Raw genomic sequence first — 14,405 nt, 5'->3', positions numbered from 1 at the left:
CCTGTGTGCCTCAGTCGTATGCAGTCCTGATTGTGGCGCTCACCTGCACGGCGCCAAACACGCATATGACCATCATTGGCACCAAGGCAGAAGCGACTCTCATCGCTGAAGACGACACGTCTCCATTCGTCCCTCCATTCACGCCTGTCGCGACACCACTGGAGGCGGGCTGCACGATGTTGTGGCGTGAGCGGAAGACGGCCTAACGGTGTGCGGGACCGTAGCCCAGCTTCATGGAGACGGTTGCGAATGGTCCTCGCCGATACCCCAGGAGCAACAGTGTCCCTAATTTGCTGGGAAGTGGCGGTGCGGTCCCCTACGGCACTGCGTAGGATCCTACGGTCTTGGTGTGCATCCGTGCATCGCTGCGGTCAGGTCCCAGGTCGACGGGTACGTGCACCTTCCGCCGACCACTGGCGACAGCATCGATGTACTGTGGAGACCTCACGCCCCACGTGTTGAGCAATTCGGCGGTACGTCCACTCGGCCTCCCGCATGCCCACTATACGCCCTCGCTCAAAGTCCGTCAACTGCACATACGGTTCACGTCCACGCTGTAACGGCATGCTACCAGTGTTAAAGACTGCGATAGAGCTCCGTATGCCACGGCAAACTGGCTGACACTGACGGCGGCGGTGCACAAATGCTGCGCAGCTAGCGCCATTCGACGGCCAACACCGCGGTTCCTGGTGTGTCTGCTGTGCCGTGCGTGTGATCATTGCTTGTACAGCCCTCTCGCAGTGTCCGGAGCAAGTATGGTGGGTCTGACACACCGGTGTCAATGTGTTCCTTTTTCCATTTCCAGGAGTGTAGTATGCGTTGTCACACTTTGAAACTGTTATCATCCAACAATGTTTTGAAGTTAACTATCCAGTCTAGAACCTAGGGAACATATTTAGACAGTAATTCCCACTGCATTGTGATAGTGAACAGAGGACACAGTGTTACTGTGTGTGTACATTCTTGCTTGTTAGTTGCACGATTGCGTAACGACTATAAGGCTTACATACTTAGAACATATACTGCTAATGAGATTTAAATGAAACATGTTGGTTTACTTGAAAAGACATTCCTTATTTGAAATAGTTTTTGTGAGATTAAAGATGACTTAGTATTTGGTTGCTTTGAGAGCTACACGATTATATCACGACACTACTAATGTGTGACACAATTTACATTGTTGCTTTTGTGCTGTATCTGCTTTATATCTGCTCAGTTTTTCTGAATTCTTCTGGAAAGTAAAACATGTTTTAGTAGTAACATTAGTGGTATAGCTACAGTGAGACAGCTTTTTTTGTAGCACAACAATACGTTATAGTGCAGTACTTTCTTGATCACGGTAATGTACGTAATAACTACGATATCTATACGCATAGCATTTCACTTTTGTTTATGATGAGGTAAGTACATTGACTTCTGCAGAACTTAGATTTCGGAGGACGATAACTACGACACTTCTACAGAATTATCTTACAGCAAGACGCACATTTAGCGCTAAAGGACACGTATTTGAGTGATTAATTTTGTACTTAAAACATTTATTTTTAAAGATTTTTGAATTACAATGATACAAAGGTTTTCCGTGATACATTTCATTCCATTGCTGTAATCTGTAACACCTGAGGGTATAATTACATTAATCCTCAGGGGAGGTACACGCTTACTTTGTGTACCATGTGTTTGACAAGCACAAGGAGCCTTGGCTAATATGGTATTTGCTTATACAACTTTACACATCGGTACCATATTTCTCTAACACATAAATTACGCAGCTATCTGATCATTTAACTGGGAGAGACAAACATTTATTTTACTACATCAGTGGCAGATGTTTACGTAATAATACAGTTGGATAACTTCATACTTATGAAATTGTATTTTGTCTGTACTTTGTGAACTGTTCATATTTTTTCGGAACCATTGTGATATTATGAGAGCTTTGAATGATATGCTTGGTATGGGATCATGATATTTGAAGTACATTTGAGGTAGATGGCACTATTTAAATGAACAGGGAATTTTTTTTAGGTTTTGAAATTATTGCAGAAAGCTACGACGTTTTTGAGATTTGACTGAGGTTTTATGATGCTATTATTATGATGATGATGTGTATTATGCTGTTGAGGTATGTTTATGATCAATAAGCTGATGCTATATGAGGAATCTGATTATGCTACATATTTATTATGATGAAATGCTGAAGTGTCGACGCAAGATTGACGTGTCGACGAATATGTATATGTGTAATAAGGTAAGGAATAATGAGAAGTGGTTAGGGACTCACATTTGTGGAAACGGATGTTGGAAACCAAGAATCGTACGCTGAGAGTTATGAAATGTGTGTACATGCGTGAATGTTTCACAATGCCGACGAAAATGTTTTGAACACTGTTATATTTATAGGATTTTGTTTCTACAGATTTGTAACACAAATTATTGACCTGTGAAATTTTTTTTATGTGAGACTGTCACTGTAGCAGAAACTGCTGTCGTAAATATTTCTGTAAGAAAGGTAAGTGACCTTGATGTAATGAGTTTTGGGCGCCCAGCTGAGAGATAGTCATCTGACAAAAGAAAGCCATTAGGTAGAAAAAAAAGGGCCATTATCCTCGCTATTGACATTTCCTTGTCGAAAGCATCGCAAATACGACACGTTCAAACTTGAAAACATATAATTACACTGTGGATCTCTTAATCTATGATATTCACTAAAATGCCTAATGAAATGATGAGAAACATTTTACATCTATTGTCTTTCTAGTTGAGAGTTTGCTCATTTTGTTTAATATCTAGTTTCTAGCTGCACTGCCACATTGGTTAAAATAAAGTTTTATAGATGTACTAATATAGATATTTTATGCCTACAGATGCAGTAAATAATAATTTTATGAGCTACTTAAAAAAAGCGAAGGAGCACAAAAAGACATTTCCCTTCACAGGACTTGCATACATAATTTTCTTTTTAACTACTTGGTAATATTTTTCGTAGAAGAAGTTGTGGTGAACCACTTTAATTATGTAGACATGAAGATGTGAATAGACATTTCCCTTATCTGCATTGTTGTCTTTAGTGTAATATTTTTTCTGCTTGAGCTTTGCCATGTTTAGGTATAAGTTATAGCATTTGCTGCTGCTGTTTGCCATGCATAGTGCTACTGAAGTTCACTTTGTATTACTCTGTTAAGCCAGTTTTACTACTGATTTATTTTTCTTGTTGCTGCGCATTGGCTCATATTAGTTGTAATTTGCATTTGCTCTGCTAATTTAGATTTGCTGCTGCTAGCTTTGCCAATTTGCATTTTTTCATTGCTGTTTGTATTAATTGTTTTGTGCTGCTGCATTGCCTCGTCCCTTAGTTTAGCATCTGAGCTCAGTAGATTTAAGTTAGCTTAAGAGGGGGTAGACTATATAAGAGAATGAGTTGCGATGAATTGGAAGAAATGCATTGAGAAGTTATACGAAAAAAGTACAGAAAGCAGGTATAGGTAGGATTTTCTTGAAAATAAATGATGAGGTAAGTTAATGGAAAATAAATAATGAGGTAATAAATATGTGAACATATAAATACAGAAAGCATGCTTGGATAGGATTTTTTTGGTGGAAACAAATGTTGAAATAAGGCGAAAGATCTATGGAATGAAGTTTTGGGTTGGACTGTAGTACCAAATGTTACACTGAAAACAAACCCTGTCCTTTCCTCCTGTGTTATTCTGCTATATGTTCGTGTACTTTTGTGTATTTGTGTTTTTCCTGTCTTTATGTCTTTAGCTAATAAGATTTATGTTGTAGAATTTTTCAAATACTATGTTATTTCCTTTGTAAAGATGTTTAGACATTATTTATCTGTTCTGTTTTGTTGCTCATGTGTGAAGTTGATGTTTCAAAAGTTATTCTGATCTTTTATGTATGTACTTATGTCATAATTCCTGTAACACTGATGTATATGTTATTTCGATTCTTTTGTAAAGCCCGTATTACTACAAATGTTATCTGTATTGTTATGTTCTTTAATGATGTATTTTGTACCTTCGTTATTGTATTCTCATGTTATAAAATTGTAATTGACACCAGTTCAAGTTAAGTAACTTGTAAGCATTCATTTCACTGCACATATTTATGTTGGTCATAGTATATGCACAATATGTGAGAAGTTGGGACCGTTAGTGTTTGCACGTTTGATAATTCAGCAAGGGACTGGTTAACAGCATTGATGGTTCTAAGGACAAATCCAAAAACTTTGTGAGTGCTCAAGTGGTGTTTTATGGACTTGCTATATTCTCTGCAAGACTCTTCGATGGTGATTGTGCACCTGCACAGTCGCAACAGATGGCTGCTGGCCGTCTCTACAAGGACTACAGTGGGTCTGCACCTTTGATGACTCACCAATACCATTATTTCTACAAGGACTGCAGTGAGTCTGCACCTCTGGTGGCCCACCGGCGGATGTGGGGAGAGAAATGGCGGAATTCTGAGAGGGGACGATCTCGGCGTGTATCCATCAGAAAGAGTAAATTTATAATATTGGATATCATAGACTGAGGTATATATATATATATATATATATATATATATATATATATATATATATATATATATATATATATATATAATGACTTTTGAACACTATTAAGGTAAATACATTGCTTGTTCTCTATCAAAATCTTTCATTTGCTAACTATGCCTATCAGTAGTTAGTGCCTTCAGTAGTTTGAATCTTTTATTTAGCTGGCAGTAGTGGCGCTCGCTGTATTGTGGTAGTTTGAGTAACGAAGATTTTTGTGAGGTAAGTGATTTGTGAAAGGTATAGGTTAATGTTAGTCAGGACCATTCTTTTGTAGGGATTATTGAAAGTCAGATTGCGTTGCCCTAAAAATATCGTGTGTCAGTTTAAGCACAGTCATGTATAATTTTTCTAAGGGGACGTTTCAATGTGTCAAAGCAGGTCATCCAGCATACGTTTGAAGTTGAGCATTAAACAGTCGAAACGGCATAACTTCCAACACATAGAGACCATCAAGTGTTACGAAAGCAGCCTTTTACTAGTTGGCATCGTCAACCTGACTGCCAGTAATCTGTCTGCATTTTCATAGTGGAGAAATACGTTGCTCTTTTCAAGCAGTCTATGGCGTCATCAGTGTGCAAAAACGGATAGACATCTTTCTACCTAATTTTGATCAGTCGATAAAGAATTGCCATGTGCCGTCGTTCTTCTTCACGAGGACCACATGAGAGGACTAAGGATTCTCTGAAGGTTAATGATATCATCTTGCAGCATCTCTCAATTTCCTACCTGGTTAGCCATCGTCCAGCTGGCTACATTCCACATGAGTACTCCAATGTTGATATAGTGTTTTACCATGAGCTGCCTGGCCTGTTCAATCTCCACTCCTAATTGAAAGTACCCGAGAATTTACAAAGAGCGGCTATCATTTGCGGACATTGTTCCTCGGTTAGGCCAAATTGTGTTGACAGATGGAAGGAAGGAAGAAAGGAAGTTTGTTGATCTATTGGCAATGAAGTCATTAGAGACAGAGCTCAAGGAATAATGTGGAAGAAAATCAGCCATGTCCTTTCAAAGAACCTTCCTGGCATTTGCCTGAAGTGGGTTAGGGGAAGCTAAATCTAGATCGCCGGTTGGTCATTTCAACTGTTGTCATCCTGAATGTGGGCCCCGTGTGCTAACCACTGCGCCATCTCGCTCGGTGTATTGACAGGTTGATATTAGGTTTCTTCCCTGCGTTGCCTGTAGTGGTAGCAGAGCATGATTCTTCGTCAGTGACACTAAGTTGCACCGGTCTGGACGGGTCCAGCTGTCCCTACACACATTGCTTTACGGCTGTTGGTGACAGTTAGTGATCCAAAGTTATCCTTGAGCACCTACCATGTTTATTTGTCTTTTCTGGCATGTACGTACCTTTTTGGAGACTAATTAGCCTTTTTGCAATAGTCAAAATCTTCAGAATTTAACTGAGCATCTCGACTGACGATTGGGACTCTTCTGGCTGATGAAGACAGGATAAGCACGTCTTCAGCGGCGAACTACCACCCGGAGCAATTTTTATTAAGTGTTTGAGTTGGAACTGCTATAACGCTCTGCATCTCTGATCTTCTACAGTGTTTGACCGCTTCTGATACAATTAAGAAGTCCCATCCAAGAAGAGAATTATGACTACGTTTTGTTGAAACGACAAATTAGAAGTGCTGCTTTCTGTCATTGATTTTTTTTCTTGCAATACATTTTCCTGTCAGCTGGGCGTATTTCCCATCTGTAACTCTTGGCACAATCCTTTCCTTATCATGGAACATAGTCTTCTTTAGTTGACGATGATAAGCATTCGGCTCTACAGAAAAGGAAGCACCTAAGTAGATAGCGCCTGGAATGAGTTGTTGACGATGACGTCAATAAGATATTGTAACATCTAGGCGAGTATCTTCTGTCGAGGATTTTCGTCTTTGGTGACTTTCCCTTCACAGGTGGTTGCCTCGTTTAGTTTTTCTGCAGTCAGCATGTAGGCGAGTGGCTGGTACCTTTGTAGGATGTCGGGAAGTGGTTATGGCGCATTGGGGAGCGACATCGACCAGAGTACAGTGACGGGCTTCGTTCCGCAGCTGGACTTTGATGTCTGTATTTGACTGGCTTGAATGGAACGCTTGTGACGTATGTCGGCGTGATGGTCGTCGGAAACTCGCTTTCTTTCTCACTCCCGTCTCTCAGGCTCTTCATCTCCTCTCACTGGAATATGTCCGGTGTGTTTCCTCCTGCCACCCCCCCCCCCCCTTCCCACCTCATTGGATGGTACCCAGCCCACCGATTAGGACCGACCTATTCTAGGATTCTAAGGTCTCTGTTGCCCCTATGATATTCCGGCGCCTTGCACGTTCCACCCTTAAGAGTTCCAGAGTGCTACGATCTTCAACACTTATGGTTCTAAAACGACAGATAAGGCAAGATACGCTTTCCGTCTCCTACTGACACAGAACATCATTTACTGCCGGGATTACATAGCAAAGCTGCTAACCATTAAAAGGGTCCTCCATTTTGTTACTCAGGCCTCGCTCCACAGTGTTTTAATACGCACCGACTCAACGAGCAGCCTGCAGGCTACAGACCGATGCTACTCTCGTCATCCTTTGGTCTCTGCTATCCATGACCTTCTCTCTGTCTTTGGCCGTACCGCCTGCTCCGTTGTTTTTCTCTGAGTCCCAAGTCACTTGGGCATCCCAGGGAATGAACTAGCTGAGCGTTTGATTAGATAGGCAGATACTCACTCCCCATTCCTTTTCATCATTTCAGGTGCAGATATGCGGATATACATCAAATCTCTCTTTGCCCAAAAGTTGAATAACATCTCGTGTGCTACTGCTATAGTAATAAATCTACCCACTCCAGGAGACTACTGCAGTTTGGCACTCTTCTGTCTGCTCCTCTTGAAGGGGAGTCTACTGCGTCGACGCGTCGGTCATACTAGGCTCACCCATTGTTTTCTCTTGGATAACGAGCCACCCTCAAAATGTGGCTGTGGATCCAGACTGACGTATCCCATATATTGGTGGGATGTCCCATTCTTTTGGCTCTTCATGCTAAGCATAACCTTTCAGATTCCTTGTCTTTAATATTAGCGGACGATTCACGGATGGTTAAACTGTCCTCAGTTTCGTATGTGAAAGTGGTTTTTATTTTCAGTTATAAGGTTTTGCTTTGCTCCTGGAGCAGGAGCAGGGTAGTTATGGTTGGGGCCTCTCTGTGTGTTTTCTAGGTGTGGGAGCCGTGACTACTCCCCCATGCAAAGACCGCTTTTCTACCCCTCTGGTTTTCCAGTTTTTAGATTTGGGCTGCCCTTTTATGTCTTCTGCAGTATGTGTTTTAACTGTCTCACTTTATAGTTTGACCCCTCTGGCTGAATCTGCCCACTTTTAGTGAACCCTCTATCTTACGCAACTTTTGAATCGCGGGACTGATGACCTCGCCGCTTAATTTCATTACCTCCTCAATTAATCAATCAGTCTGTCTGTGCAGCAGCGTACAACGTGTCCTGGGCGCCCATAGTGAAAACACACGAGCTTGTTATCCTTTGGCCCAGAAATGTCTGTTCTACGGTTCGTTATACGTGGCGCATGTGCCTGCGTTGGTCGGGTGCTGAGTTGTCATTTGATGGCTGCTGCGTCCGAGTTGGCCCAGTCCATTCTTCCTGGCGAGTTCGGCTGATGGCGGAGATTGGTGCTAAATTTCGGTACACCTCTTTTCCTACATTCTTGACTACATCCTGACGATTGGGGCTATCATTCGTGGCTGCTCTCTCTTGTATAGCCTCTCCGACATTTCTGGCAGCCATAAACTGACGTATCTCTTCACTTACTACCTAACGTTTGAGAGAGGCGACCGGATAGTTATCTTCCACAACTGGAACAGGGACCACTATCGGCAGTAGGTCATACCTCTTCCGTGCGACTTTTTTTTTCTGTTGCATTTCCTCGATTCACTCACACACTTGATGAATTCGTCGTTGTGACATCCTTTATCAAAAGAGCATGGCACATCATGGCACTTCATGAAGTGTGAGATTTTGTGGACTTCTCTCGTATTCCAATTCCTGATGTGGCATAGGGCCAAACCGTTCTGTACCTTTGATTGTGTCGTTTCGCCACGACGATGGACTTTTATCTTCCAATTGTTCTTCCGCTAAACGGACTTGCTGGTTGTTGCCAAACGTTTTCTTTACTTCAGCTTGAAACTTGTCGCGCTGTTGAGCTCTTCTTCGTTATTCTCGAACAATTACTGGGCTGTGCCGCCCATGTGAAAAGCACACGTTTGCCAAACACACAATTTCACCACATCTGTAGTACTTGGAAACTCTCTCGAATCCTTTCAGTCATTTCTCAGGTCATGACCAGCGTCTCTGAAACACATTGATATATGCTTTACGTGCAGCTGACTTACAGGTGTTTTGGAATCCATCTGTCTCCTGAAAATAGGGGTCTTAGGAACGGTGTTCAGCTTCTGTTGTGGCTCCTGTCCGTTTTTACGTTGCCTTATTCGATGATGTAGAGATTTTGAAGTGTCCGGTGTCACCATCAAACAATGTCGGGTCGAAACTGTTATAAAGTGCAAAGCCGAAGCCGATCTTTAGTGGAGTAAGTCACTTACTGCTAAAAGAACATTTATTACTGACACCAACGTACAGCCCGAACATATCTTACAGAAATGATAATTACTAAATGACAGTTGAATGCTGGTGGTTTGAAATGGCGACCCGCAACTAACCGGCCGGCGACGTTAACCAGTTCGCAATAAAGCATGCACCACAGCTATCTGTTATGAGCTATAGATATTTAGAATGGCACTGATAAATTATGGACGTTGCCACATCGAATCAATATCTAGCGATAATATAATGAAGTGGAGCGCATTAAAATCGGTATCAGGCAGAACAAATGGAAGGCTCGATGTTATGTGGCGGAAAAGTAGCACGTACGATAAAAAGTATGCGTACTATGCTGCGGTGCGGTTCAACCTATTGAGATGCTGGGCTAGTCTGTAAAGACACAATTCTAAAGAATTCAGGCACGCACCGCTAAGTTTTTAACCAACCGGTTTCGCAAATATGAAGGTGGTAGGAAGATGTACAGGGAAGTTAATTGGGAATCATCGACAAAAGCAACATCTTCTCGCTAAACGTCTTTAAGTAAGTGAATGAACAGTGTGCACATTAAAAAAGGCGTGGAGGTAAAGACAACCTGGTTTTTCTTCCATCTCATAATCAATACGGATAGTAAGGAGGATGAACAAAGGCACTAAATATTCTTTCACGTGCTCTGTACAACGTTTTGTGGGACGTAAATGAAGATGTTCATTGTTGATACAAGAGAGAGCAATGACAATGAGATTCCCAGTCGAATTCTACACCAGGTATTCGTTTATCTAGTGGCATAATACAGTCGGAACGTAATTAGAATATAGGGGAACAGATGGTTAGCTTACGTTATCACTCCAAACACCGAAACCAATTTTAGGGAATTCCTAGAAACATTTTTTCATGCTTCTAGGTTTAATAAATTAGTTGTACGTTGCATCTGTAGTGAATAAAAGGGAGATGCAATCAAGTGCCGTCGGTGGTTATTCCAAATAGAAATTATTTTGACTCACCAGGTAATCTCACCGAAAAAAAATATTAGTTGCCCTCTTAAAAGAGCAGACTGATCGCTTTGGAATGCAGTAGACAATGTTGAAATAATACCGAACGGTCATGTGACAATTTACTGCTGACGTGTCACGAAAGAGAAGTGTTGTGCATGTGCCAGTCGGTTGGATGGAGCCAGCGCATTAAAACAGGTCGACGTAGGGACGTGACAGAAGGACGGAAGTTAGCTGTCGTGTTTGGTAGTGACCATGACAACACCGTGAATGAAGTTAACCGATTCGTTGGTGTATCTGGACTGTGTAACGATTATGCAAGGGAAGATGTATCACACGCAGCCGTGTAAAACGGCATTTGAGCAATGATGGTAAAAATATCCAATACGCCAGGGATCATGGACGGGTGTCTCGTCTTCTCAATACCAGTCATATTCAAACCGGACCGGAATTGCTGTTGTTTGTATTGTATTGTATGTTAACCGGGCACCTAGAAACGACGGAGAGGCTCTGTCCTCGCCGTAGCCGCAGTGGTCCACAAGCGCACGACGACTACCGCAGTCCACTTCACCCCTCCGCCGACCCGCACCGAAGTTAGGGCTATTGTGCGGTTCGGCCCCCGCTGGACCCCCCAGGGAACGTCTCACACCAGACGAGTGTAACCCCTATGTTTGTGTGGTAGAGTAATGGTGGTGTACGCATACGTGGAGAATTTGTGTGCGCAGCAATCGCCGACGTAGTGTAACTGAGGCGGAATAAGGGGAACCAGCCCGCATTCGCCGAGGCAGATGGAAAACCGCCTGAAAACCATCCACAGACTGGCCGGTTCACCGGACGTCGACACAAATCCGCCCGGCGGATTCGTGCCGGGGGCTAGGCACTCGCCGGCCGTTGGTGGCCGATCGGTTCTAGGCGCTTCAGTCTGGAACCGCGCGACCGCTACGGTCGCAGGTTCGAATCCTGCCTCGGGCATGGATGTGTGTGATGTCCTTAGGTTAGTTAGGTTTAAGTAGTTCTAAGTTCTAGGGGACTGATGACCTCAGAGCCATTTGAACCAACCAGGCACTCCTTCCCGCCCGGAAACTGCTGTTGTTAGTAAAGGCAGGTCCAGTTTCCGAGCGAATTCTGCGAAGAAAACTGTATTCAATGGAAGTTTGGTGTCGGATATCTCACAGCAGCACATAATACTGCACGTCTTCAGTGGTCCAGACAGTACAGAAAGTGGGCATAGGTGACTGGAGGCGTGTAGTGTGGTTCAACTTGTCGAGATTTTGCCTCTTTTCCAATGATACGAGGTGTCCAATGCTCCGACGGCACGGAGAGTCAATTCATCCGCAGTATTTGCATGTTTAGTTCAGGCTGGAGGCAATTCTGTGATGCCTTGAGGGTGTTTTTAATACCATGACTTGAACCCACTCATTCAAGCTGGTGTTAAATTGAACCAGCATGATTATTCCAGCGTTCGTTGACTAAGCGTTGACCTTTATTCTACAGGGTCTTTCACAATGTTTTGACGATTTCAGATTTGAATAGCACACAAACTAATCGCGAAACAAAACTGAATATTTTACACAAGGTACAACATTTATTCGAGTTCATTTATGAAATATTAAATCGAAGAAATGATGACCATTACCGGCTACACAATACTCGAGGCGTTTCGTTCAGTTTTTGAATATATCTTCGTAACTGCTGAAGTAATTCTGGAAATTTCATCGTGAATTAGATCTTTTAACTGTTGTAAATTCCTCGGCTTCTCTTGTCTTCAAGTAATCTCATAGGTAAAAGTCTGGCGCGATTAAATCAGGCGAGTGAGGCGGCCATTTGAGATAAGCGTGTTTGGAAATTATTCGGTTATCAATCGCTTCACGGAAATCTTCCAAGACATTGCTGTATGTGTGGCATGTCGCGCCGTCACGTTTTCGTAAAGAACGACAAGTGCTTGGCTGTAAACTGCTACGCAAGGTCTTCGGCGTTCGGACTGTTTTCCGAGGGACAGTTCACTTTCGATTCAGTGCGCTATCGATTGAGCGGAAGTTTCCTATCTAGTTCAGTATTTTTCACGAGCAGGAATAGCATATCGCGCCTGAATCTTGAAATGGTTACGAAAGGCACGTTACACTCGCACGACAGATTCCCTGCAAACTAACGGTGTTGCTTCGACCAGTACGACATGACTGTTGACCTGCATATGGGATGAAACTAGACACTCTGTGGTACTAATAAACGAAGCGACTGTCGCTGTATCTTGTTTTAGCGTGCATTATTCAAATTTGAAATCGCCAAAGGGGGTGAAACACCTGTAGATCTTCGTGATGGGTTTGTAGTAGATCCTTCCAAGACAAAAAACAGGGATGTGCGTAAGGCGCTGTTTTGTAGCAGATTCAAGTTCTCTTTATGCAAGAAGCCTGTCTTAAGGCCTTGACTTTCACTAGCCACATGGTACCTGTTTCCGATTCGACTGTACCCAGAGATTGGTACGCTTCCCATGGGTTAGAATGGGAAATATAAATGCAAGCTTTGCAGTGAATACGCAAAACACAAAAAATGGCTCTGAGCACTATGAGACTTAACTTCTGAGGTCATCAGTCCCTAGAACTTAGAACTACTGAAACCTAACTAATCTAAGGACATCACACACATCCATGCCCGTGGCAGGATTTGAACCTGCGACCGCAGCGGTCGCGCGGTTCCAAACTGTAGTGCCTAGAACCGCTCGGCCATTCCGGCCGGCCGCAAAACACAGCTCTCGCACATGAACACATCACTCAGGTTAGCAAAAGTGCAGGGTCTATCTAAGCGACGAATTTTAGTTGGTCAAATGCGCACACACAAAGGTAGGAGAGACGTTCAATACGTAAAACATCACTTTTTTTTTCTCGGCAAGTTTAATTTGAAAAAAATGCAGAATTGTTGTGGGATATCGTGCAATATTCCCGCTTCGGCCCCTATAGTTTCATGAAGTATGGATAGGTAGCAGCGCTATACGAAGCCATCAAAACGGTGTCTCTAACCGAGATGTGCTCCAAGCAGAGAGCTGTCATTGAGTTCCTTTGGGCAGAAAACCAGAGCATCGCAGATATTCATAGGCGCTTGCAGAATGTCTACGGAGACCTGTCATTGAACAAAAGTACGGTGAGTCGTTGGGAAAGACGTCCGTCATCATCGCAACAAGGTCGTATAAACCTGTCATTCCGAGTGGACGCGCACAGCTGTGACTCTTGTGGTTCTGGAACGTGCGGACACTCTCATTAAGAGGTGTACGACGAATTGCCATCAAACTCTTAGCTGCACAACTGGACGTCTCTGTTTGTAGTGCTGACACACGCTAGAGGTGCTCACAAAACAACATTGGAGTGTTCTTCCTCATCCACCTACAACGCGCATCTCGCAGCTTCCGACTTACATCTGTTTCGCCCGATGAAGGATGCTCCGCGCGGGAGGCAGTATGTGGATGATGCGAATGTTATTGATGTAGAAAGATATTGGCTTCGACGTCGACCATTGGAATGGTACCATGCGGACATACAGGCCCTCCTAGTAAGGTGGCGTAAGACTGTCGCATTGAATGGAGATTATGTTGAAAAATAGGATTCTATAACCAAAGGAGTGGGGAATAATATGGTGTATTGGAATCCTGAATAAAATCAACCTGCTTTTACAAGAATAACATGTTGCATTACCTATTGAACGCCCCTCGTATTACGCACGTAAGAAAAGGGAATTTGCCGGCTGGGGTGGCAGAGCGGTTCTAGGCGCTACAGTCTGGAACCGCAGGTTCGAATCCTGTCTTGGGCATGGGTGTGTGTGATGTCCTTAGGTTAGTTAGGTTTAAGTAATTTTGAGTTCTAGGGGACTGATGACCTCAGAAGTTAAGTCCCATAGTGCTCAGAGCCATTTGAACCATTTGAAAGGGAATTTACATACGAAGCAAAACAGCAACAAAAACAGCATGGAACAGGAAAGATAGATAAGAAAAAAATCGTCAATTGTAAACAACCTTGCTGAAGGCAGCGTTCAGTGGTGAGACGGAGACAGTTGTACTGGTCACACTGTCGGTTGGTTTGGGAGAGGGGACCAAACAGCGAGGTCATTGGTCCCATCGGATTAGGAACGAATGTGGAGGGAAGTCAGCCGTGCCCTTTCAAAGGAACCATCCCGTCATTTGCCTGAAGCGATTTAGTGAAATCACGAAAAACATAAAACAAGATGGCTGGACGCGGGTTTGAACCGTCGTCCTCCCAATTGCGAGTCCAGTACGCTAACCACTGCG

Source organism: Schistocerca cancellata, chromosome 1, assembly GCF_023864275.1.
Source record: "Schistocerca cancellata isolate TAMUIC-IGC-003103 chromosome 1, iqSchCanc2.1, whole genome shotgun sequence".
NCBI lineage: Eukaryota > Metazoa > Arthropoda > Insecta > Orthoptera > Acrididae > Schistocerca > Schistocerca cancellata.
This window is presented reverse-complemented; position numbering follows the sequence as displayed.